The sequence below is a fragment of the Chiloscyllium punctatum genome, chromosome 24 (genome assembly GCF_047496795.1).
Source record: "Chiloscyllium punctatum isolate Juve2018m chromosome 24, sChiPun1.3, whole genome shotgun sequence".
NCBI lineage: Eukaryota > Metazoa > Chordata > Chondrichthyes > Orectolobiformes > Hemiscylliidae > Chiloscyllium > Chiloscyllium punctatum.
In genome coordinates this window covers 1,282,210-1,308,681 of record NC_092762.1, presented here as the reverse complement: position 1 = coordinate 1,308,681, position 26,472 = coordinate 1,282,210, and the positions used below count along the sequence as shown (strand labels likewise).

Genomic DNA, 26,472 nt, shown 5'->3' with positions numbered 1-26,472 from the left:
GACAGGGAGTGTTGTGAGGCTGGGTGAGCTGACAGTGATATGGGGTGTTGTGAGGATGGATGAGGTGACAGTGATGGTGAGTGTTGCTAGGCTGGATGAGGTGACAGTGATGGGGAGAGTTGTGAGGCTGGATGAGGTGACAGTGATAGGGAATGTTGTGAGGCTGGATGAGGTGACAGAGATAGGGAGTTTTGTGAGTTTGGATTAGGTGACAGTGGTGGGGAGTGTTGTGAGGCTGTGTGTGGTGACAGTGATAGGGAATGTTGTGAGGCTGGATGAGGTGACAGTGATAGGGAGAGTTTGAGGCTGGATGAGGTGACAGTGATGGGGAATGTTGTGAGGCTGGATGAGGTGACAGTGATAGGGAATGTTGTGAGGCTGGATGAGTTGACAGTGATAGGGAATGTTGTGAGGCTGGATGAGGGGACAGAGATGGGTAGTTTTGTGAGGCTGGATGAGGTGACAGTGATAGGGGGTGATGTGAGGCTGGATGAGGTGACAGTGATAGGGAGACTTGTGTGGCTGGATGAGGTGACAGTGACAGGGAGTGTTGTGAGGCTGGATGAGGTGACAGTGATAGGGAGAGTTGTGTGGCTGGATGAGGTGACAGTGATAGGGAGAGTTGTGTGGCTGGATGAGGTGACAGTGACAGGGAGTTTTGTGAGACTGGATGAGGTGACAGTGATGGGGGAGTGTTGTAAGGCTGGATGAGGAGATAATGATAGGGAGTGTTGTTAGGCTGGATGAGGTGACAGTGATAGGGAGAGTCGTGTGGCTGGATGAGGTGACAGTGATAGGGAGAGTTGTGAGGCGAGATGAGGTGACAGTGACAGGGAGTGTTGTGAAGCTGGATGAGGTGACAGTGATAGGAAGTGATGTGAGGCTGGATGAGGTGAAAGTGATAGGGAGTGTTGTGAGGCTGGGTGAGCTGACAGTGATATGGAGTGTTGTGAGGCTGGATGAGGTGACAGTGGTGGTGAGTGTTGCTAGGCTGGATGAGGTGACAGTGATGGGGAGAGTTGTGAGGCTGGATGAGGTGACAGCGATTGGGAGAGTTGTGAGGCTGGATGAGGTGACAGAGATGGGTAGTTTTGTGAGGCTGGATGAGATGACAGTGAGAGGGAGTGTTGTGAGGCTGGAGGAGGTGACAGTGATAGGGAGTGTTGTGAGGCTGGACGAGGTGACAGTGAGAAGGAGAGTTGTGAGGCTGGATGAGGTGACAGTGATGGGGAATTCTGTGAGGCTGGATGAGGTGACAATGATGGGAAGTGTTGTGAGGCTGGATGAGGTGACAGTGATAGGGAATGTTGTGAGGCTGGATGAGGTGACAGTGATAGGGAATGTTGTGAGGCTGGATGAGGTGACAGAGATGGGTAGTTTTGTGAGGCTGGATGAGGTGACAGTGATAGGGGGTGATGTGAGGCTGGATGAGGTGACAGTGATAGGGAGAGTTGTGTGGCTGGATGATGTGACAGTGATAGGGAGTGATGTGAAGCTGGATGAGGTGACAGTGACAGGGAGTGTTGTGAGGCTGGATGAGGTGAAGGTGATAGGGAGTGTTGTGAGGGTGGGTGAGCTGACAGTGATATGGAGTGTTGTGAGGCTGGATGAGGTGACAGTGGTGGTGAGTGTTGCTAGGCTGGATGAGGTGACAGCGATTGGGAGAGTTGTGAGGCTGGATGAGGTGACAGCGATTGGGAGAGTTGTGAGGCTGGATGAGGTGACAGAGATGGGTAGTTTTGTGAGGCTGGATGAAGTGACAGTGATAGGGATTGTTGGGAGACTGGATGAGGTGACGGAGATAGGGAGTGTTGTGAGGCTGGATGAGGTGACAGTGATAGGGAGTGTTGTGAGTCTGGATGAGGTGACAGTGACAGGGAGAGTTGTAAAGCTGAATGAGGTGACAGTGGTGGGTAGTGTTGTGAGGCTGGATGAGATGACAGTGAGAGGGAGTGATGTGAGGCTGGATGAGGTGACAGTGATAGGGAGAGTTGTGAGGCTGGATGAGGTGACAGTGATAGGGAGAGTTGTAAAGCTGAATGAGGTGACAGTGGTAGGGAGAGTTTTGAGGCTGGATGAGGTGACAGTGGTAGGGAGAGTTGTGAGGCTGGATGCGGGGACAGTGATATGGAGTGTTGTGAGTCTGGAGGAATTTACAGAGGTAGCGTGTGTGAAAGTTATAAAGTTAAACAGCACAGAAACAGTCCTTGTGATTCAAGCCGTCCCATGTCAACCATAATTACAAACAAAACTATTTGCAACTGCCTCTGCTTGGCCCATATCCCTCCAAATATTTCCTATTCATGTACTCATCCAGATGTCTTTTAAGTATTGTAATTGTATTCACAGCTACCACTTCCTTTGGAAGTTCAATCCACAAGTGCAGAAATAAAAAAAAACTCATGTCTTTTTACAACGTTTCTTAAAATTCGATCTGATTAGACTAGAATACTTCCTGTGGAAACAGGCCCTTACTGTGGAAACAAGTCCACGCCAACCTGCCGAAGAGCAACCCACACCCAGACCCATTCCACTACATCTAACACTACGGGCAATTTAGCATCACCAATTCACCTGACCTGCCTGTTTTTGGACTGTGGGAGGAAAGCGGAACACACCCGCACAGACACAGGGAGAATGTGCAAACTCCACTGTCAGTCAACAGAGGAGGGAATTGAATGCAGGTCTCTGGCGCTGTGAGGCAGCCGTGCTAACCACTGTGCTACCGTGCCACCCACTAGTAAGCACCCATGTCTTGAATCCCCCTGCCCCACAGCCATCTTATCTGCACTCTTCATGATTTTATAAACCTCTAAGAAGTTCTCCCCTCAACATCCTGAACTCCAGTGAAAGAAATTCCAGCTTATCCAGCCTCTCGTATAACACAATCCATCCATTCATGACAACATTGTGATAAATCTCGTCTGAACCTGCTCCAATTTAATAATATCCTTCCGATAACTGGGCGACCAGAACTGGACACAGTATTCCAGAAGAGGCCACACCAACATCTTGCACAGCCTCAACATAACGTCCCAACTCTTATACTGAAAGGTCTGAGCAATGAACGCATGCATGCTAAATGCTGTTGTTAAAGTACAGATTTGAGACAACCCAGGGGATCCCGTGTGGACTCAGACGTGTAAGCCTCTCTCTCTTGGTTCGGCCCGGAGACGTACGCTTTGGAAGTCTGGAATAAAAAACAGACAGATTAGTTTAATTTTACTCATCCCCTCTATTTACCAACAGCATCACTATTACAACATAACACTTATACGTATAATCTAAACTAACCAGGTTCTAATAACCGAGGAGAGTAGGGTACCAGCTCTTCAGGTGCCCGAGCAGGCTGTACTGATACAAAGTGGCTTCCTTCATACAAAATGTTTACAAAAACATTGCATGTTCTTAATTAGATGAATAACTGTGGAAGGCAATAATTTGTTCGGAAGAGAGGTTAATTGACAGGTCTATGTATGCTCAACTAATCACTCCTACAGGTCCTAAGCCATTCATTAGGTGGGAAAAACATACCCAGCCGAGTTAGGCACCTGTAAGGGAGATAAACTCCTATCATAAAGAGGTACAGTCTGAGCTCATTGGAGGGTTCATGATGTAACCTTGCACAGCTCACATGTCAGATACGATTGTTTTACAAAATGGCTTCTTTGCAAGGAAGGCAAACGTTTGACCATAAAATGGCTTCCTGACACATTGTGCTACAATCTCTTCAATGTTTGGCCTAGAATTATTTCTAAGCGAGGAGCAGACTCCTGCTCTTGAAGCACTGAATCATTCTGTACCTGAGGCTGAGATGTTACCGTAAGGTTGCATTTAAACTCATCCATCAGTGTTTGAATTAAACATGCTTTCTTTTCAGGGTTGTGATTCAGATTCAAATAAGACATAAGATCTGAATAGTTAGAATTGACAGTGGGGCAGTCTGTAACGTCTGTAGAGTGGTCTGAAAGAACAGCAAGTAAGTTAAAGCTTCATCGATATTACCTTTTACAGAGTTTGTATTTAATAACCGGTAATAGCTACACAATATCATCATAAAGTCTCAAGAAATGCAATTCAATTCAATCCAATTAAATTTTCTACTGGCTTCAGCAGCCTCAGCACTAAATTGGTCTCTTTCTCTAGTGTCCTTTTGAACTCTTAAGTCAGGGTCTTGTAATGGCAAAATGTTTTTTCTCTGTGTGTCTGCTTGCAAGTGGTAATAAGGAATCATTATAATTGACAGGAGCTGACCGTCAATTCCAAGGCTTCTGTATCAAACACTGAGATTAATTTCACGAAAGAACAGTCGTGAATGTTATCACTTGGGGTCCTGTTTACACAGATTCACTGATGTTAAAGCAAATGTTCTTAGTTGCCCTCGAGCATCCTGTTATCACTGGGTGAGCACAGATATTTTAATCTTCTGTATACCTTGTATTCCCCCCTTTTTCTGAGCCTCCAAGCCTGTCCTGTGAATTTTCTAGTGGTGAGTAAATGTATTCTATAATTCAGCATTACGTTTTAGTCTAGATGTTTAAAGACAAGTTTTAAGGCTAGAGACTTTCTCACCTTCTTATCTGCCTTGTTTACATGTGATTCAAACTTCAAAGACCAGAACCTTTAGATTTCTTTGTTCTATATCACGACTCAAGACCCTACTTTTAATGAGTGTATACCCTGCCCTTGTTTGTTTTATCAAAATTTAATATCTTTGCATTCATTCAAATTAAACTCCATCTGCCACTCTTCAGCCCATTCACCCAATTGATCAAGATCTCTATGTAATCGTAGATAACCTTTGTTATTGTCCACTTTAACACCAATTTCAGTGTCACCCACAAACTTACAAACCATACTTTCCATATTATCATCGAATTCATTAAGATGATTGGCAAACAAATGTGGACCCAGCACCGATCCCTGTGGAACACCGCTGGTCACAGGCCTTCAGTCTGAAAAACAACCCTCCACTACTACTGTCTCCTACTGTTAAGCTAAAAATCACACAACACCGGGTTATAGTCCAGCAGGTTTAATTGGAAGCACACTAGCTTTCGGAGCGACGCTCCTTCATCAGGTGATTGTGGAGGGCTCGATCGGAACACAGAATTTATAGCAAAAATTTGCAGTGTAATGTAACTGACATTATACAACGACAAATTGATTGTCTGTTAAGCCTTTCATCTGTTAGAATACAGTGATAGTTTCACTTCTTTCACGTGTAAAGCACAAAACCCTTTTTTTAAAGTTGCATTCTCGGGTTAGCTGTTAACAATAGTGATAGCTAGACAATATGTTGAAGGTGTTAGCCCCCTGTGTTCTCTGTCTATGACCTGATGTTTCGATTGATTCCAATCTAAAAAGTGAGATAACAGAGTTTTACATAAATTCATGCAGTTTTTGAGCTCAGAGTTCTACATGAATATAGAACATAGAACATAGAAGAATACAGCGCAGTACAGGCCCTTCAGCCCTCGATGTTGCGCCGATCAAAGCCCACCTAACCTACACTAACCCACTATCCTCCATATACCTATCCAATGCCCGCTTAAATACCCATAAAGAGGGAGAGTCCACTACTGCTACTGGCAGGGCATTCCATGAACTTACGACTCGCTGAGTGAAGAACCTACCCCTAACATCAGTCCTATATCTACCCCCCCTTAATTTAAAGCTATGCCCCCTTGTAATAGCTGACTCCATACGTGGAAAAAGGTTCTCACTGTCAACCCGATCTAACCCCCTAATCATCTTGTACACCTCTATCAAATCACCCCTAAACCTTCTTTTCTCCAATGAAAACAACCCCAAGTGCCTCAGCCTTTCCTCATAGGATTTTCCTACCATACCAGGCAACATCCTGGTAAACTTCCTCTGCACCCGTTCCAGTGCCTCCACATCCTTCCTATAGTATGGCGACCAAAACTGCACACAATATTCCAGATGCGGCCACACCAGAGTCTTATACAACTGCAGCATAACCTCAGGACTCCGGAACTCAATTCCTCTACCAATAAAAGCCAGTACGCCATATGCCTTCTTCACTGCACTATTTACCTGGGTGGCAACTTTCAGAGATCTGTGTACATGGACACCAAGATCCCTCTGCTCTTCCACACTACCAAGTAGTCTACCATTAGCCCAGTAATCCATCTTTTTATTACTCTTACCAAAGTGAATCACTTCACACTTAGCTACATTGAACTCCATTTGCCACCTTTCTGCCCAGCTCTGCAGCTTCTCTATATCCCGCTGTAACCTGCCATATCCTTCCTCACTGTCTACAACTCCTCCGACTTTCGTACCATCCGCAAACTTGCTCACCCAACCTTCTAACCCTTCCTCCAGGTCATTTATAAAAATGACAAACAGCAATGGTCCCAAAACAGATCCTTGCGGAACACCGCTAGTGACGGCACTCCAAGATGAACCTTTGCCATCAACTACTACCCTCTGTCTTCTTCCAGCCAGCCAATTCCTAATCCAAAACTCCAACTCACCCTCAATGCCATATCTCTGTATTTTCTGCAGTAGCCTACCATGGGGGACCTTATCAAACGCCTTACTAAAATCCATATATACCACATCTACCGCTTTCCCCTCATCTACCTCCTTAGTCACCTTCTCAAAGAATTCAATAAGGTTTGTGAGGCACGACCTGCCCTTCACAAAACCATGCTGACTATCCTTGATCACATCATTCTTATCCAGATGTGCATAAATCCTATCCCTTACAATTCTCTCTAAGACTTTGCCCACAACAGAAGTGAGACTCACTGGCCTATAGTTACTAGGATTATCCCTACTCCCCTTCTTGAACAAGGGAACCACGTTTGCTAGCCTCCAGTCCTCTGGCACTACTCCTGTCGACAAAGAGGACACAAAAATCAAGGCCAATGGCTCTGCAATCTCCTCCCTTGCTTCCCAGAGAATCCTAGGATAAATGCCATCAGGCCCAAGGGACTTATCTATTTTCACCCTTGCCAGAATTTCCAACACCTCTTCTCTACATATCTCAAAGCCATCCATTCTACTTATTCCTGCCTCAGTATTCATATCGACAACAATGTCCTGTTCCTGAGTGAATACTGACGAAAAGTATTCATTCAGTGCCTCCCCAATCTCTTCAGCCTCCACACGCAACTTCCCATTACTATCCTTGATTGGACCTATTCCTTCCCTAGTCATTCTTTGATTCCTATATATCAGGTTCCAGATGATCAATGATGATAGGGGGTTCTCTGGTATAGGGCACAGACTGCCATTTCTGCAGCTGACTTTGAGACATCAGAATGGGGTGGTGCCTCCCTGGTGCCAGGGTCAAAGATGTCTCCGAGAGAGAGTAGAATCTTCTCAAATAGGGAGAATAACCAGTGGGATGTGGTTGTACATTGGTACCAATGACATAGGAAGAGAAAGGATGAGGTCCTGATGAGAATATGGCAAATTAGTCTGGAGGTTTAAAAGGTAGGTCCTCAAGGATAGTAATATCTGGATTAGTTTTGGTGCCTCATGCTAATACAAGTAGGAATAGCAGGATGGAGGAGATGAATGAGTGGCTGTGGACCTGGTGGAGCTGAGAAGGATTCACATTTTTGAATCATTGGAATCTCTTGTGGGGGTAGAATTGCCCTTTATAAGAAGGATGGATTGTACCTGCATTGGAAGGGAAGATTTTCTAGTGCTACTTAGGAGGAATTGAACCAGTGAGGGAGTTGGGAGTAAACCCAAAGAGATAGTGAGGAAAGAGGTAAGTCTGAGGCTGATACTGTTCAGAGGTCAGACTGTCAAGGCAGGCAAGGGCACGTCACAGAATGAGGTCACACTACATTTATTTCAATGCAAGTGGCCTGACAGGGAAGGCAGATGAGCTCAGGATATGGTTTTGAACGTGGGACTGGGATATTACAGCAGTTACAGAGGCATGAATCAGGGATGGATAGGACCAGTACCTCACTGTTCCTGGGTATAGATGCTATAGCAAGGATAGAACAGGGGAAGTGGCATCTTTGATGAGGGATAACATTACAGCTGGGCTTCAGGAGGGCATTCCTGGTCCGACATCAGGCAAGTTATTGGGTGGGACTGAGAAAGAAGAAAGGGATGATCACCTCATTGGGATTGTATTATAGACCTCTGCCCAATAGTCAGCAGGGAATTGAGAAGCAAGTTTACCAGGAGATCTGTAAGAATAAAATGGTTGCAATTAGAAGGGGTTTTAACTTTACCAACATCACCTCTTAGTGCTGTCGTGTGAAGGGCTTGGATGGAAAGGTATTTGTTCAGTGTGTACGAGAACAACTCAGATTCAGTTTCTAGGATGTACCTACTTGAGCAGGAACAAAACTTGACCTTATTCTTTATTCATTCACAGGATGAGGGTGTCACTGGCTGAGCCCAGAGGGCAGTTAACAGTCAACCACGTTGCGATGGGTCTGGAGTCCCATGTAGGCCAGATCAGGTAAGGATGGCAGACTCCTTCCCTAAAGGTTATTAGTGAACCAGATGATGCTTTTTAACCAACAATCGACAATGGATCCATTGTCATCATTAAATTCTTAATTCCAGATTTTTTGTTAAATTTAAATTCCCCCATCTGCCATGGTGGCATTCAAACCCAGGTCCCCAGATCATTTCTGGGTCTCTGGATTAACTGTCTATTGATAATATCACTAGGCCGTCACTGCCTCCTCTCTTGGGAAATAAGGCAGGGTGAGTGACTGTGGTATCAGTGGGGCAGCACGTCAGCACCAAAGATCCCACAGTATTGTGGCTCAGTGGTTAGCGCTACTTCCTCAGCACCAGGGACCTGGGTTTGATTCCAGCCACGGGTGACTCTCTGTATGGAGTTTGCACATTCTCCCCACGTCTGACGGATTTTCCTTCAGGTGCTCTGGTTTCCTCCCACAGTCCAAAGATGTGAAAGTTTGGTGATTTAGCCATGGTAAATTGTCCAGAGTGTCCAGGCGCAGTAGATGAGGTGTTTAGATTTTCAGGAAAATTTCTGCCTGATTTTGAAGGGATCTTTTGGGGCCTTGGACAGAGGTGATGGGTGAGGTGTGGGCACAGGACTTACATCTCCTGTGGTGGCAAGGGAGGGCGCTGGTATGGAGGTTGGGTTGAAGGGATGGTGTGGACCTAACAAGGGAGTCGAAGAGGGAATGGTCTATGTGGAATACAGATAGGGGTGGGGAGGGAAATATATCCCTGATGCTGGGGTCTGACTGTAGGTAGCAGAAATGGCAGTGGTTAATGAACTGTATCTGGAGATTAGTGTGGAGGATATGCATTGGAGGGCATTGTTGATCACGTGGGAAAGAAATTGAATGGGAAGCCTTTCTGAGATGTTCTGGAGTGGAATTTGCTCCTCCTCAGTGCAGATATGGAAGACGTGGAGGAATTGGGTACAGGTCTATACTCGAGAGTAATCAGGAGAGCAAAAAGGGAACATGAAATAACTCCAGAAAATGGCTTAAGGTGAATCCAAAGAGATTATGCAAATACATCACAGATAAAAGAATAACCAGGCAGATCAACAAGGCAGTCTATGGAACCACTGAAGCTGGGAGAGATATTATGCGAGTATTTCACATTTTGTTTTACTGGAGAATGAAATGGAAGCTAGAGAGTTTGGAGAAATAAATAGTGATAACTTGATAAACGTCTATATGACAGAGAAGGTGGTACTGGATGTCTTAAATCATATCAAGGTGGACAAATGAATGGGACCTGATCAGATGTATCTCAGACCTTTGTGGAAAGCTAGTGAGATGATTGCTGGACCCCTCCTGAGATGTTTGTATCATCGATAGTCGCAGGTGAAGTCCTGGAAGATGGCAGCAAAGATTTTAAAAACGTGGTAAGGAAAGGCTGGGGAACCTTTTCATAGAGTTTCCTTGAAAACCGTTCCTAGAGTTATTTCATGTCCCCTTTTTGCTCTCCTGATTTCCCTCGAGTATTGTCCTGTACTGAATTCCTCCACTTCTTCCATATCTGCACTCAGGAGGAGCAATTCCACTCCAGAACATCCCAGTCGCAGGCAAGTTGTTGGAAGGGAGTCTGAGGAATAGGATTTACATGTGTTTGGAAAGGCAAGGCATGATTAGGGATAGTCAACACAGCTTTGTGCGTGGGAAATTGTGTCTCACTGACTTGATTGAATCTTTTGAAGAATGACAAAGATGATTGAAGGGAGACTGTGGACGTTGTCAATATGGATTTCAGAAAGCCATTCAACAAGGTTCCGCAAAGCAGACTGGTTACCAAGGTTAGATAACATGGAATGCACGGAGAACTAGCTATTTGGATACAAAATTGGCTTGAAGGTAGGAGACAGAGGGTGGTGATCGAGGGCTGCTTTGTTGTCTGGAAGCCTGTGAGCAGCAGTGTGCTGCAAGGATCGATGTTGGTCTTTTTATGTAAATGATTTGGATGTGAATGAGGTATGGTCAGTGGGTTGACAGAAGACACCAAAATTGGAGGTGTAGTGGACAGCAAAGACGTTTGCTTCAGTGTAGAACGGGATCTTGATCAGATGGGGCAATGGGCTGAGGAATGGTAGACAGTATAATTTAGACACATGTGAGGTGCTGCATTTTGGAAAGGCAAATCAGGGCAGGACTTATACTCTTAATGGGAAGGTGAGTGGGAGAGACAGCAGAGACTGGGAGAGAAATGGAGTTAGTGTGCACTGGGAGGGTTTATAACCACATGATCTAGGCTGCTAGACCTGAAATAGAAATTCACGGTGAAATAAAATCAAAAGAACTGCGGGCGATATAAATCAGAAACAACAACCAGAAGGTGCTGGACAAGTTCAGCAGGTCTGGCAACATCTGTGAAGAGATTTCAGAGTTAACGTTTCTGATCCGGTGACCCTTCCTCAGAGCTGATAGTCGGAAAATATTGTTTTATATGCTGAAGGGAGTGGGGAGGAGGTAAGGTGTAAAGGATCGGTAGGGATAGAGTGAAAAGAAGAGTTGGATAAAGGAGTGGATAACAATGTTGTTGGGAGGGTGAATCACTGTTAAAGGAGACTTGGTGACTAACCAGAGGTAGTGTGTAATGGCAGGCTATGTGATAACAAAACCTGGTGTGTGGGGCAGAGGGCTAGGACATGGGGTAGTTCAGGCTTGAAACTATTGAACTTAGTGTTGAGTCTGGAGAGCTGCACAGTTCCCAAATGGAAAACGAGGTGTTGTTCTTCCACGGTGGCACAGTGGTTAGCACTGCTGCCTCACAGCGCCAGTGACCCGGGTTCAATTCCCGCCTCAGGCGATTGACTGTGTGGAGTTTGCACATTCTCCCCGTGTCTGCGTGGGTTTCCTCCGGGTGCTCCGGTTTCCTCCCACAGTCCAAAGATGTGCAGGGCAGGTGAATTGGCATGCTAAATTGTCCGTAGCGTTAGGTAAGGGGTAGATGTAGATGTAGATGTAGGGGTATGGGTGGGTTGCGCTTCGGCGGGGCGGTGTGGACTTGTTTCCACACTGTAAGTAATCTAAAAAAAAAACTTACGCTGATCTTTGCTGGAACACTGCAGAAAGTGTGAGACAGATATTGGCCAGCGAACAGGGTAGTGTGTTAAAGTGGCAGTTAACTGGAAGCTCATGGTCTCTGGTTAAATGCAGAATATAGATTATCAGCCAGGATTTCTGCCAACTCCAAGATGCCACCATCAGACACGTTCCCCTCCCCTCCCTTGTCCACCTACTGCAGGGACTGTTTCCTCTCGGTCACCATGGCCCTCTCCTCCATCGTTCTCAACATCCCCCTCCCCACCCCAGCACCTTACCTCTCAACATCACCCTCACCAACCCAGCCCCTTCCCTCGCAACATCCCCGTCCACACCCCAAAACTCCCCCTCAAAATTCCCCTCTCCACCCCAGCCCTTTCCCTCTCAACATCCCCCTCCCCACCCCAGCACCTTCCCTCACAACATCCCCCTCACCAAACCAGCACCTTCCCGCTCAACATCCCCCTCACCAAACCAGCACCTTCCCTCTCAACATCACCCTCACCAACCCAGCCCCATCACTCACAACATCCCCATCCCCACCCCAAAACTCCCCCCTCAACATTCACCTCCCCACCCCAGCACCTTCCCCCTCAACATCCCCCTCCCCCACCCCAGCACCTTCCCCCTCAACATCCCCCTCCCTCACCCCAGCACCTTCCCTCTCAACATACCCCTCACCAAGCCAGCCCCTTCCCTCTCAACATCCCCCTCCCCCACCCCAGCACCTTCCCCCTCAACATCCCCCTCCCTCACCCAAGCACCTTCCCTCTCAACATACCCCTCACCAAGCCAGTCCCTTCCCTCTCAACATCCCCCTCCCAACCCCAGCACCTTCCCTCAACATCGCCCTCCCTCACCCAAGCACCTTCCCTCTCAACATCCCCCCCGACCCCAGCCCCTTTTTTCACAACATGCCCCTCCCCATCCCAGCAACTTCCATCTCAACAACCCCCTCCCCACCTCAGCACCGTCCCTCCAAACAACCCCTCCCCACCCAAGCACCTTCCCTCTCAACATTCCCCTCCCCAGTCCCAGCAGTTTCCCCGTCATCATACCCTCCCCACAACACCTTTCCTGCCAACATCCCCCTCCCCACCCCAGAACCTTTTTCTCAACATCCCCCTCCCCACCTGAGCACCTTCTCTCTCAACATCCCCTCCCCACCCCAGCACCATCCCTCTCAACATCCCCCTCCCCCAACGCAGCACCTTCCTCTCAACATCCCCCTCCCTACCCCAGCACTATCCCTCCCAACATCTCCCCTCCCCAACCCCAGCACCATCCCTCCCTACATCCCCCCTCCCCCACTCCAGCACCTTCCCTTTCAACATCCCCCTCCCCATCTCAGCACCATCCCTCTCAACATCCCCCTCCCCACCCCAGCACCTTCCCTCTCAGCATTCCCCTCCCCCATCCCAGCACCTTCTCTCACAGCATTCCCCTCCCCAAACCCAGCACCTTCTCTCTCAACATCCCCCTTCCCCACTCCAGCGCATTCCCCCTCAACAACCCCCTCCCCTCCCCAGCACCTTCCCTTTCAATATCCCCCTCCCCCACCCCAGCACCTTCCCTCTCAATATCCCCCTCCCCCACCCCAGCACCTTCGCTCTCAATATCCCCCTCCCCCACCCTAGCACCTTCTCTCTCAGCATCCCCCTCCCCACCCCAGCACATTCCCTCTCAACTACCCCTTCCCCCACCCCAGCATCTTTTTTCGCAACATCCCCATCCGCCACCCCTGAACCTTCTTTCTCAGCATCCCCCTCCCCACCTCAGTACCTTTCCAGTTATTACCATAAGAAGATAAGCCCTGGGCACAGGAGAGGCAATGCAGCCCTTCGAACCAGCTCCATCATTCAATACCATGATGATTGAGCTCACCTCGGTCTCAGCTGGATTTTCCCACCTGCTCTCTCTCACCCTTCAACTCATTGCAAATTAAACATCTGTATCTCTTCATTAAATTGACTCATTGTCCTGGCATCGACTGCATTTTGAATAAGGAATTCCACAGACTCACAACACATTGAGATAGGTACATTCTTCTTCATGAGAATAGAATAGAGTCCCCATAGAGCAGAAACAGAGTATTCACCCATCGATTCCACACCAACCCTATGATGAGCATCCCATTCAGACACACCTACTCCCTGTAATCCTGCATTTCCTGTGGCTAATTGTCTAACCGGCACATGCATGAACACTATGGGCAATTTAGCATGGGCAATCCACCTTAACTGCACATCTTTGGACTGACTGAGGAAACTGGCGCATCCAGAGGAAACCCACACAGACATGGGGAGAACGTGTAAACACCACACGATCACCTGAGTCTGGAATCAAACCTGGGTCCCTGACTCTGTGAGGCAGCACTTCTAACCATTGAGACACTTCTGCTTAAAATCTGCTACTCATTATTAACCTCCTTATCCCCCAATTGGCTGAATCTCTTTTCCTTCCATCAGAAGTCGGTTTGTAGAAGCGGATGTCTCAGTAAAACCCAGTGCCATCCCACATATCCTGTGTGTCTGAATGGGATTCTAAAACACAACACCCTCCACCCACAAATTTCATTCACTTTCTACAGACAGGTCTCCAGGGGCTGCATGGGGAGTACAACTCCCACAATCCCTGAGGCAGGGAACATGCGTGTGTGGGGAATCCCGGCACTGTACATGTACAAAATATGGGCGGGTGTTGCAGCATGTGCTTTGGGGTAATTAGCGGAAAACATTTCACACTCTGATTGGCTGGAGGAGGGACTAATCTGCTTATACCTGATCTGTTGGGGGGTCAAAGTGTCACCACACCCACACAGGACCACTTTCCATCCCCAACTCGTCATATCACTGGAATCGACCAATGAGAAACAAAGAAGGAGCTGACCCATTCTCCCAGACAGAAGGTTCCTCTTCTGTCCAGGATCTGCCACCTCCCTTTCTGTTTCCTTTTGTCTCATTCAGCTGTTACATATTGACTTGCAGCAACTGAAGGGAATGGAAGTGAACCCAGAAAGGGTGCAGAGTCTAACCAGGGACGGGATGTGGTGGCATGGATCTGTTTATCAGTAACTTCATGATAATGGGGAGGGTGTACGTTAGGGGGTAGCAGAGTCAGAATGGTGGGAGAGAGTAAGGGGGCTGGAGGGTGACAGCTTTGGGCGAAGAGAGGGAAAAGGATATTCCAGAGAAACTAGATTTGTCTGTTCTGAATTTCTACTCTGTGCATATTCCTTTATACAGGGTGCTAAATGGTGAAGATTTGCAGACTGAAATCTCAAACTCATGTGCAGATTGTGATTAAGTTAACCAGCATCTGAAGAACCAAAGGTGGAGACTCACTGGGCCAAAATCCTACAACACTCAACACTCTCTCTCCCAGCATTGTCGGTCTATCTGCGACAAATGGACTGCGAATGGTTCAAGACAGCAGCTCACGACCATCTTCTCAAGGGTAACTAGAGATGGGGAATCAATGCTGGCTGAGCCAGTGATGCCCATCTCCTGGAAATGGGTTCTATCTCCAGTTGCTGAAACCCAGTTGATGTTACTGCAGGATGAAGAGGGACACTGAGTGCATCCTCCAGGAGGCAGCACCATCACATTACCCCTGTCTACACCCACACAGTAACATCGCAACATCACTGGAACAAAAGGCAGTGAAGCCCATGGAACACTTAGATATAGTTCTTCGAGGTAAAGTCATGAAAGGGGATTGGGACACAGCAGGAACAGGAGATTGAGCTGGATGGTCATCTGTTTCCCATTGAATGGTGGAGCAGGATTGAAAGGCTGAATGGCCACTGCCTGCTGCTGTGGGATATAGGAATATTAATGTTACTTCTGCAATTCTGCAATTCCATTCTACAAAGTAAAATGAACTCACACCAGTGTGTAATTGTTTTAGCCACGAGCTGAGTCAACAATAGAAACGATGTGGAGGAAATACATAATTGTTTTTGTATTAGCTAAAACTGTATGTCAGAATGAAATGTGACTGCAAAACAATGGTAGACATTACAGGCAAGTAGATAAGATGTTGTGAGGGGATGAAGTTAAGCTCGATACGCCTGTACAAACAGTAGGTATAAACATCTGCTTCCCACTTTTACAGAGACAGAGGAACAAACCCCAATTAAAAGGGTCATAGGGATCAGAACAGCCTCGCGAAAGGCACAGATGAATGGGGTAGATAATGATGAAGAAAGAATATGCCTAACAATGACCTACAGCAGGATGAGGTCAAACAGCCTTGCGAGGCCAGAAATAAGCATTTTGTCACAGACAAGGCCGGATAAGGCAAGAGATAAACAGGGGTAATTGGGGCCGGTCTTAGGGAAGTGGAAGATGTAAACAGGGGAGGAGCAGTGTAAAACAAAAGAAATCAAATTATATAAATGTTGTGTATGAATTGAATTTGGTGTGTATCTCCTCTGCCTTATAGACACTGGACATCACACCCACTTGCAAGTGTAAAATAAATTACACTACTGATTCAGATCTTGTCTCAGACTGAAATTATTGAAGTGAGTGGGCTTTGTTTCTCACAACTGGGGGCTGTCCGGGATGTTCTTCCATCACCGGGGGGAGTGGCTGGCCTTGGACACTGGGAAGATGCGTCCCGCTCCCCATTGAGGAGCGGTCTCGTCTCCCGGTTTGGTCTGCACCCTTGGGCGACTGGTACGAATCCCACAAGAGAGACATCTGAATCAGACAGTGATAGGAGCTCGACAGACAATACGGCACAAAGGGGCCAGGCAACTCTGTGCACAGACCAAGGTAAGAAACCTGACTATTAAGTATTGCCTTGGTGGCCGGGATTGAGTTTTAGTCGTTAATAAGGGACTAACGAAGGAACTCATTATAGGTTGTGCCGTGGGTAAGGAAAAAGCCTCCGGGAAAACAAAAGAAGGAAAAGGCAATGGAAATGGAGGCGGGGTCCCTTTCAACGTACCTCCAGAATGTCCTTTGGGCAGGATGTTGTGGAATTGGCAAAATAATACTTGGACAAGGGAAAAAGATGATTACATATTGTTGCTTCGTATGAACTAAGGAATCCATTCTTCATCCCGCCGTCTTCTGGCCAAAATGCAGGTCGGACAAAGACTGTGTTTGTAAATATCTGAATTTATTTGTCAATGAGTGAGAGAGAGAGAGAGAGAATGAAAAGAGCTGTACAGCTGGTCGTAAGTTTAACCCTTTGTGATTTGGTTTGAATACACATTTGTTTGTTGGTGATTGAATGTTTGCGTTTTATTCCCTGGAGCTTGAGTTCCGGGACTGTTTTGAATCTGATTTTTATTATGGAAACTTAACATGATTTCTTTAAAGGTTAAGGATTCTATAGAGATTATGAAAAACAAAGAATGATAACTCCTGTTCTTCTGACAGGTCACGACTGCCTTACTATCAGTTTCTAACTAATCTCTTTTATCTTTACATAAAAGCGATTTATGGAGGACAGTTGAAGTTTCAGTTCAACATTAGATTGTAGTAAAAACAAAATTCTATGGTTCATATCTGTGACCTTGGATTTGGCCATTGTTCATGCATTAGAAGGTTTTTTTTAACTTGAATAGACAAATTCTTTTAAGGCAGGTCTGATTATTTCACAACCTATAGTATTGTAATTGAGCAATGATTGGTTAGGACTACTTAAGAAAACTAATTTTGGATTTAAATTAAGGGACTAAAACTGGGTGATTACAGTGGATTTCAAAATTGGGAACTTTTTGTATGCATTTTACATTTTAAATATTAAATACTGAATAAATGAACGTAAATATATAAATATATTTACAAGTTTGGAACAGGCTTTAAAGTTAGTCAAGCATGAGTTGATGAATTGGTGTTTCAAGTTATGGGGAGCTAGAAATATTGCAATATTTCTTTAAAAAAGAAAAAGGGGAAGAACGGAATGACTTATCCCCTTCGGGAGGTACCAATAGGGGACAACGAGATTGGGTTTGTAAGTGTCCCCCTCAGCAGTGGGGAGGTCAGAACATTTAAAAAAGAAATGAAGGTCCTGGTTGAGGATCTGGTAGGGTTGTCTGAACAAATTGATCAATTTTTGGGTCCAGTCTGGATATCTGGGCTGAGTTAATGTCTATGTTGAATATACTATTTACTGGGGAAAAAGGGGACTTATACGGGGAGCAGCCATTAAACTATGGGACAGGGAACACCCGATTGGAGATGGGGATGCTGGACAGGGAGAGACGAAGTTTCCCCTCAGAGACCCCCAGTGGGAACATCAAAACCCAGAGTATTAAGAAGGAATGAGGGAATTGAATGACCTGGTTCTAAAAGGAATAAGAGAGGCAGTTCTGAAGTTGACTAAAGTCTTTGAAGTTAGACAGGAGAAAGATGAGACTCCTTCAGCTTTTTTTGCAGAGAGTAAGAGACTCAATGTGAAAATATTCTGGAATGAACCCTGAGGACCCAGTGGCACAGGGTCTTATGAAAGTACATTTTTGTGACAAAGGCATGGCCAGACATACAGAGAAAGATACAGAAGATAGAAGGGTGGAGTGAAAAGCCATTAGATGAATTGTTAAGAGAGGCACAGAAAGTGTTTGTAAAGAGAGAGGATGAGAGACAAAAACAGAAGGTGAAAATGATGGCAGCTACGGTCGATGAGGTGGTTAGGAAAAGAATGGAACCAATATTGAGCAACTGGAGCAGCGGGTGGCAGCATGTCGGACAGAGAGGACAAGGGGGAGCGTTTGATAGAGGGTTCGAGCGACAGGGGCAGAGCTGGAGATCTCCACAGGCAGGATGCTATTATTGCGGAAAGATTATTTCACTCCCACTTTAAGCGGGAGTGTCCTGCTCTGAAAAGGGAAGAGAGGGCAATTCTGCTTATGAATTTTGATGAAGAATAGGGATGTCAGGAGTTCCTGCCCTCGGGGACCCACCAGGAACCCTTGATAAATCTGAAGGTGGGACCCTGTAGGGAAGAGGTAGTCTTCCTCGTGGATACGGGGTCAGCACTGAATTTTGAACCAAAGAAACTAGGAATGTCAACACGGTCAATTACTGGTTCGGGGCTAAAATGGGAAGGCTTTACTGTTCCAGTATTTGAACCTATGATGATAGAAGGTCCTAAGGATAGGGTCACAGGGGAATTGTTGTATCTCCCTGATATCGGAAGTAACTTATTAGGGAGAGATTTAATTATCCTCTTCGGACTCGGGATTGGCTTTCAGGAAAAAGAATTAGTTGTACAAAAGCAATGTCAACAGAGGATGTGGAGAGAGAGATAGACCCTATTGTATGGGCAAGGGAAGGGAATTGTGGAAAACTGCAGATCCATTCCCTCGAGGTAAATTTAAAAAAACGAGGACTGCAGCCAGTAATTAAAGGATTGATTAGAGATGGACTGTTGGAACCATGTATGTCTCCTTATAATACCCCAATACGACCAGTGCGGAAATCTGATGGAACTTATCGATTGGTGCAGGATTTGAGAACATTAAATCGAATTGTACAGATCAGGCACCCAGTGGTGCCAAACTCCTATACGTTATTAAGTAAGATCCCTCATGACCACAAATGGTTTGGTGTGATAGATTTAAAGGAGGCCTTTTGGGCTTGTCCCTTGACAGAGGAAGGTAGGAATTTATTTGCCTTTGAGTGGGAAGACCCTAAGACAGGACAGAAATAGCAATACCGGTGGACTGTGCTCCCCCAGGGGTTTACAGTCTCCCCAAATTAATTTGGACAGATGTTAGAACAAATATTGGAGAAATTTAGCAGCCCCAAGGGGACTGCCCTGTTGCAGTATGTAGACGACCTCTTAGTAACAGGAAAAGGAAGAGAAAGAGTAGTAGAAGGCACTAACAAATTATTGAATTTCCGGGGCCAGCAGGGACTGAGGGTATCGAAAAACAAACTTCAATAAGTGGAGCAAGAAGTGAAATACTTCGGACATTTAGTGAGTGAGGGAAAGCAAAATATAAGCCCGGAATGGATAGAGGGAATAGTGGGAATGCCGCTGCCGAGCACTAAACGGGAGTTACGCAAATGTTTGGGTCTAACGGGTTATTGCAGATTGTGGATTGATTCCTATGCACAGAAGTCTAAGAAATTATATCTCAATCTATTAGAGGGGGAACCAAAATGTCTAAGTTGAGATGATGAGGCAAAAGAGATCTGATCCATGCCCCCGTGTTAGCTTTACCTTCCCTAGATAAACCTTTCCACCTCTTTGCTACCGAGGATAAGGGAGCGGCTTTGGGAGTATTGACCCAGAGATGGGGGAAGGAATTTGAACATGAAGAATTGATTAAATGGGTCTTCAAATCCCTATTACTCCCCTGAGAAATAGCAGTAGTGCATGTAAATGGTCATCAGAAAGGAAATGAACCAGAGGTTAGGGGAAATAGATTAGCCGATGAAGTGGCTAAGGAAGCAGCCCTGAACCCACAAGAAGTGGTGATTCATTCCCTAATACCTACTGTCCCAGGTCCTCGGGAAGCTCCTATATTTACTGAAAGCGAAGAAAAAGAATTGAGAGATTTAGGGGCTGTAAAAACAGCAGACGGGCATTGGATGTTACCTGATGGAAGGACAATGTTAAACAAAATGATGATGCGAGAGATTATGGCTGTCCTACACCAAGGCAGCCATTGGGGAGTACAAGCAATGTGTGATTTAGTTCTTAGGGAATATGGATGTAAAGGAATATATACAATTGCTAAACAAATATGTGAGGGATGTATCATATGCAGAAAGGTAAATAAGAAAGTCTTGAGAAAACAGACCCCGGGAGGAAGAGACCCAGGATTGAGACCTTTCCAGAGTATACAAGTAAATTATACTGAACTCCCCAGGGTAGGGAGACTAAAATATATGCTAGTCATAGCAGATCATTTATCTGGTTGGGTTGAGGCGTACCCCCTAGATACCGCCACTGCGAGTGGAGTGTCTAAAACAATATTGGAACACATAATTCCCCGATATGGGCTAGTGAATCGTATAGATTCCGACCAAGGAACTCACTTTACCTCTAAAGTGTTACAGGGTAATGAAAGGGTTGGGAATTTCCTGGGAGTTCCATACAACATGGCACCCGCCATCATCGGGAAGGGTTGAGAGAATGAACCAAACACTCAAACCACAGCTCTCTAAATTGATAATAGAAACCAGATTCCCTTGGACCAAATGCTTACCTATAGCTTTCTTGCGAGTACGAACAGCCCCAAGGAAAGATTTGGGACTATCCCCCTATGAAATCTTATTTGGATTACCTTACTTGGGAACGAATGGAGAATTGCCAATTCCCGAAACTAAAAAGATTTGTTTTTATAGAAGTATATACTGGGCTTGTCCTTCTCTTTGTTTTTCCTCAGGAAACAGGGTTTATTGGCACAGACTCCACCCCTTGAATTCACCGTTCATCCCATCCAGTCGGAAGATTGGGTCTTAGTAAAATCATGGACAGAGACTAAATTGCAGCCGGACTGGGAAGGGCCGTACCAGGCTCTTTTGACTACCGAAACAGCAATAAGGACAGCAGAGAAAGGCTGGACTCATTACACTCAGATCAAAGGGCCAGTGGACCCTCCCGTGGAGGAAGAAGTCTGGAGAGCTGAATCAACGCAAGAACCGCTGAAACTCAGACTAAACAGACTTTGAGTAACTAATTATACAATGGCGACACGAGCGCGGGATTATTTCTGTAAGATTGTATATTAAGTCTTTTTGTGCTTCAGCATGATGTTTAGAATACTGGGAATGCTTAGAGTTATGATGATAGCCCTCGTAGTATTGGGATTTCATCAAATATCATTTTCATATGTATTATTAACGGTTCCTGAGTCTGAGAATCCACAAGTAATAGATGCCGATGTATTCAGTTTAGTAAATTGTGGGGATGTAGATAATCAGAGACAGAGATAATCTGAGATACACCTTAAGTCCTATGGGGATGGCCTTGGGGACGGTACTTAGTATAATGGTCTCGTCACAGTAAACCGGGCCCCCTTCCGACCAGCTCGCGATTGTCCCGATAAAAAGTGTAACCCAATATACCTAACAATAAGGAAAACTGCATGACACGAAACAATCCTGGGAGGGCGGGGGGGGGGGGGGGGGGGGGGGACACCTATGAGATACAATTAAATGAAACGTTTGGGATAGAAATGAAAGCAAATGGGAAGGATTTCTTGGGCTATTGTTTTCGAATTAGCGTAGGACGGGGAAAACGGGTAAAACTACTGGGTAATAAGATACAATCTTTCACCCCTCCCGCTGATCCTAAAGTAGTAAAATTTATAGAGGTAAAGGACTTGAAACAGACCATTGAAATAGAAACTGGGTACGGGGATGCAAATGCCTGGGTTGAATGGGTAAAGTATACTGTAAAAAGTCTGAACGAAAGCAATTGCTATGCATGTGCCTCCAGTAGGCCAGTGGCCCAGGTGGTTCCCTTTCCGCTTGGGTGGAAGCGAGGCAGGAAGGGCTTGAAATGTATGATAGCCCTGTATCAGGATGAGACTGCGTGGAATGATGTTCCCTCCCTTGGAGAAGAAAGATGCAAAAGGTCCCCCCCTATTTTCCGCCGCAGTTGGAAATCACACATCATGTGTGTGTAGACGAGGTACAAGTCGGTCGAAAGATTTGGGGGAGCTGAAATTATGTACAGAGATTAAGAAAGTTACCGAAATGGAGAAGGGAGGGAACTACTCAGCACTGAAGATTCCCCGAGCGGATCTGTGGTGGGACTGTGGAGGCAAAATATTGAGACCCACCCTACCTCCAGATTGGAGAGGGATATGTGCAATTGTACAATTGGCAATTCCATTTACCCTGGAATTTGAGAAGGAAAAGATAGGACGGAAAAAGGGAAGGGGTAAGAGATTACTGTTCGACACTTCTTTCGATGACAGGATTTATCTCGATTCGGTAGGAGTCCCAAGGGGAGTACCTGATGTGTTCAAGGCTCGTAACCAGATTGCAGCAGGCTTTGAGTCAGCTCTCTTTTGGTGGGTAACAATTAATAAAAATGTAGATTGGATAAATTACATTTTCTATAATCAACAGCGATTTATAAATTATCCAAGAGATGCGGTTAAAGGAATATCAGACCAGCTTGATGCGACAAGTAGGATGGCATGGGAAAACAGAATGGCCCTTGATATGATTTTAGCAGAAAAAGGGGGTGTGTGTGTGTGATGTTAGGAGGAAGCTGTAGTACCTTTATTCCTAATAACACTGCACCGATAGTTCAATTACTCGGACCTTAAGGGGATTGACTACCTTAGCAGAGGAATTGGCTGAGAATCCAGGAGTAGATACATCTCTCACAGGATGGCTTGAGTCCTGGTTTGGTAGTTAGAAGGGGGTGGTGGTTTCTATCCTTACTTCCCTGATAGTAGTAGTCGGGGTGTTGGTGGCCATTGACTGTTGTATGATACTCTGTATATGAGGGCTCACCCAAAGACTGATTGAAACAGCCTTGATGAAACAGGTGCCCCTAAAAGTAAAATGCAGAAGATAAGAAATGGTAATTAAAGAAAAGGGGGAAATTGTGGGATATCAGTAAATTAATGTTACTTCTGCAATTCTGCAATTCCATTTTACAAAGTAAAATGAACTCACACCAGTGTGTAATTGTTTTAGCCACGAGCTGAGTCAACAAGATTGGAAACGATGTGGAGGAAATGTATAATTGTTTTTGTATTAGCTAAAACTGTATGTCAGAATGAAATGTGACTACAAAACAATGGTAGACATTACGGGCAAGTAGATAAGATGTTGTGAGGGGATGAAGTTAAGCGAGATACGCCTGTACAAACAGTAGGTACATCGGTTTCCCACTTTTACAGAGACAGAGGAACAAACCCCAATTAAAAGGGTCATAGGGATCAGAACGGCCTCGGGAAAGGCACAGATGAAGGGGGTAGATAATGATGAAGAAAGAATATGCCTAACAATGACCTACAGCAGGATGAGGTCAAACAGCCTTGTGAGGCCAGAAATAAGCATTTTGTCACAGACAAGGCCGGATAAGGCAAGAGATAAACAGGGGTAATGGGGGCCGGTCTTAGGGAAGTGGAAGATGTAAGCAGGGGAGGGAGCAATGTAAAACAAAAGAAATCAAATTATATAAATGTTGTGTATGAATTGAATTTGGTGTGTATGTCCTCTGCCTTATAGACACTGGACATCACACCCACTTGCAAGTGTAAAATAAATGACACTACTGATTCAGATATTGTCTTGGACTAAAATTATTGAAGTGAGTGGGCTTTGTTTCTCACACTGCTATCTCCCAGGTATGTATATAGCCATGGAGCCCGGATAGGAAGAAGTAGGCAGGGCAGGGATTCTCCAGGAGATTGCACTTCCACAACAGTTTTGAGTGAGGGATGGTTTAATGGATTTTATTTAACATTTGTCTTTTACACAAGGTTTGTGCATTTGGTTTTAAAATATTGTCGCTATTTATTCCGCAATAAATAAACCTAAAAAAAAGAAATGAAACTATCTGAATATAACAGTTTTTTAAAATTTCAAACGTCCTGTAAAACAAAATCCTGTTTATTCCCGGACACCATCACTTTCCAGTTATTCAAATTCCCTCCCTGTCTGAACCTTTGGTCTGATTTAACTGCTTTTCAGTTCTCCATCTGTGAGCTGTGAAGTGTTCTTTTCCCCCCATTTCTCCAACCCAGACATGTTATCACACACAGCTGAGCAACCTTCCCATGTTCATCATTACACCATTTTGGGTTTTGTTAATGTATAATCACCAGCAGTAAACCACCCGTGTAACCAATTAAATATTTACAAACAAAGACCACTACGCGCAAAGCAAACCCAAACGACAGAGTGGGAAGGGACCAAATCAAAGTAGAGTTAGGGGTGAGGGGGCAGCAGTGGAGATAAAGCACTGTATCCCCTGCGATGCTCACCTCTATCTAAAGGCATCGAGAGCATTCATACATACCACGTGCTCCTTCTCCAAGGACACCCTGCTTTATCCTCAATCATAGAATAGAATCCCGACAGTGTGGCAGGAGAGAATAGGCACATCAAACCCCACCAACCATCCAAAGAGCATCCCACCTGGAGCACTCCATCCCTGTAACACTGCATTTCCCATGGCTGATCCACCTAGTCTGCACATTCCTGGACACTGTGGACAACTTAGCACGACTGATCCAACTAACCAGCAAATCTTTGCACTTTGGGAGGAAACCAGAGCACCTGGAGGGTACCCACACTATCCTGGGGAGAATGTGCAAACTCCACACAGGCTGTTGACCAAGGCTGGACTCCAACCTTGTACCTCGTGCTGTGAAGCAGACGTGCTATAATCCCAATTTAAATCAAAACAGATGATCCCTGTTCATTGTCACATTGCTGTTTATTGGAGACTTATTGCCCAGAGAGACATCCTGAGATTCAGAAAGAGACAATATAAATTCAGTCAACTCCAGCCGAGTTAATGTGATTAACAACAACATCAATACTCCAACAGCACTATCAGACCTCGTACCTACTCTATCATTTACGATTGTTAACCCATGGGAAGTTTGTTACCAGCTTCGATGACAGCCATAATGTTCTGACCACTTTGACGGAGCCATTGCATGTCAGTTCTAATAATTATCAATAGATTGAATCGAAACAGGATGTCCCACAACAGGAAGTGCTCTGACACTCTATGCCCGTAATTCAAGATCATTTTCCTAAAACCACTCACATCTGTTAATACCATTGAAGATATTTTATACAGTAACCTTTCAGTGTCAATTGTCAGTTCCAGTCCATGAAGCAGCCAGTAACATGCACCAGTGAATTGAATTCTCACAGCAGCATTGCCCTGGCAGGAGAGATTGAGGAGCTTGAAGCTGTCTTCTCTGGAGTATCGAAACATGAAACACTTCAAATGAACAAAAATCTTCAAGAGCTCGAGAGGATAGATACAGGAAGGATGTTCTCCTAGGCTGGTGTGCCTGGAATAAAATAAGCACTAACTACGGTATCTTCACCCAGCATCCCCTTTAGATCAGGGATCAGCATTCTGGCAGGCAGGTTTTCGGCTGCAACACCGCTACATTTAAACTAAGTAGTGGGGGGTGGGGGGGGGGGGGGGGGGGGGGGGGACAAGCTGGATGCTTAAAAAGAAAATTGAAGGGGTAGTTAGAACAAGAGAAGTCAAGAAAGACAACTGTATCAAGGAGGCAGAAAACTGGAAAAGGCATCATGCTGTAAAGTTGAGTGAAGTAAGGGTTGAGGGGACGGGTGAGAGCAGTAACAAATTAAAAATTCTATATATGAATGCACGAAGCATTAGACACAAGGTGGATGAGCTTGACGCTCTTTTGGAAATTGGTAGATACGATATTGTGGGGATAACTGAGACGTGGCTTCATGGGGACAGGGCCTGGGAAATGAATATTCAAGGCTACACGTGCTATCGTAAGGACAGACTGACGGGCAGAGGGGGTGGGGTGGCCTTGTTGGTAAGGGAGGATATTCAGTCCCTTGCGCGGGGGGACCTAGAGTCAGGGGATGTAGAGTCAGTGTGGATAGAGCTTCGAAACACTAAGGGTAAAAAGACCCTCATGGGAGTCATCTACAGGCCCCCAAACAATAGTCTGGATGTCGGATGTAAGTTGAATCAGGAGCTGAAATTGGCTTGTCGCAAAGATGTTACTACAGTTGTTATGGGGGATTTTAACATGCAGGTAGACTGGGAGAATCAGGATGGTATCGGGCCTCAAGAAAGAGACTTTGTGGAGTGCCTCAGAGATGGAATTTTAGAGCAGCTGGTGATGGAGCCGACCAGGGATAAGGCGATTCTGGATCTGGTATTGTGTAACGAACCAAAATTGGTCAGTGACCTCGAAGTGAAGGAGCCATTGGGAAGTCGTGACCATAATACAATAAGCTTCAATCTGCAATTTGAGAGGGAGTGGGTACAATCGGAAGTGACAATA

At 45.6% G+C, this 26,472-nt stretch overlaps 1 long non-coding RNA gene across 1 annotated transcript in view; it reads right to left on the bottom strand.

Annotated features, from left to right (window-relative positions):
* Positions 1 to 2,935: 2,935 nt before the first annotated feature.
* LOC140494439 (uncharacterized) overlaps positions 2,936 to 26,472 on the bottom strand; it is a 42,403-nt gene continuing 18,866 nt past the window's right edge. Inside the window, exon 4 of the long non-coding RNA XR_011963957.1 lies at positions 2,936 to 3,190. This is a non-coding gene — a long non-coding RNA (uncharacterized lncRNA). The remainder of the gene's footprint in view (positions 3,191 to 26,472) is intronic.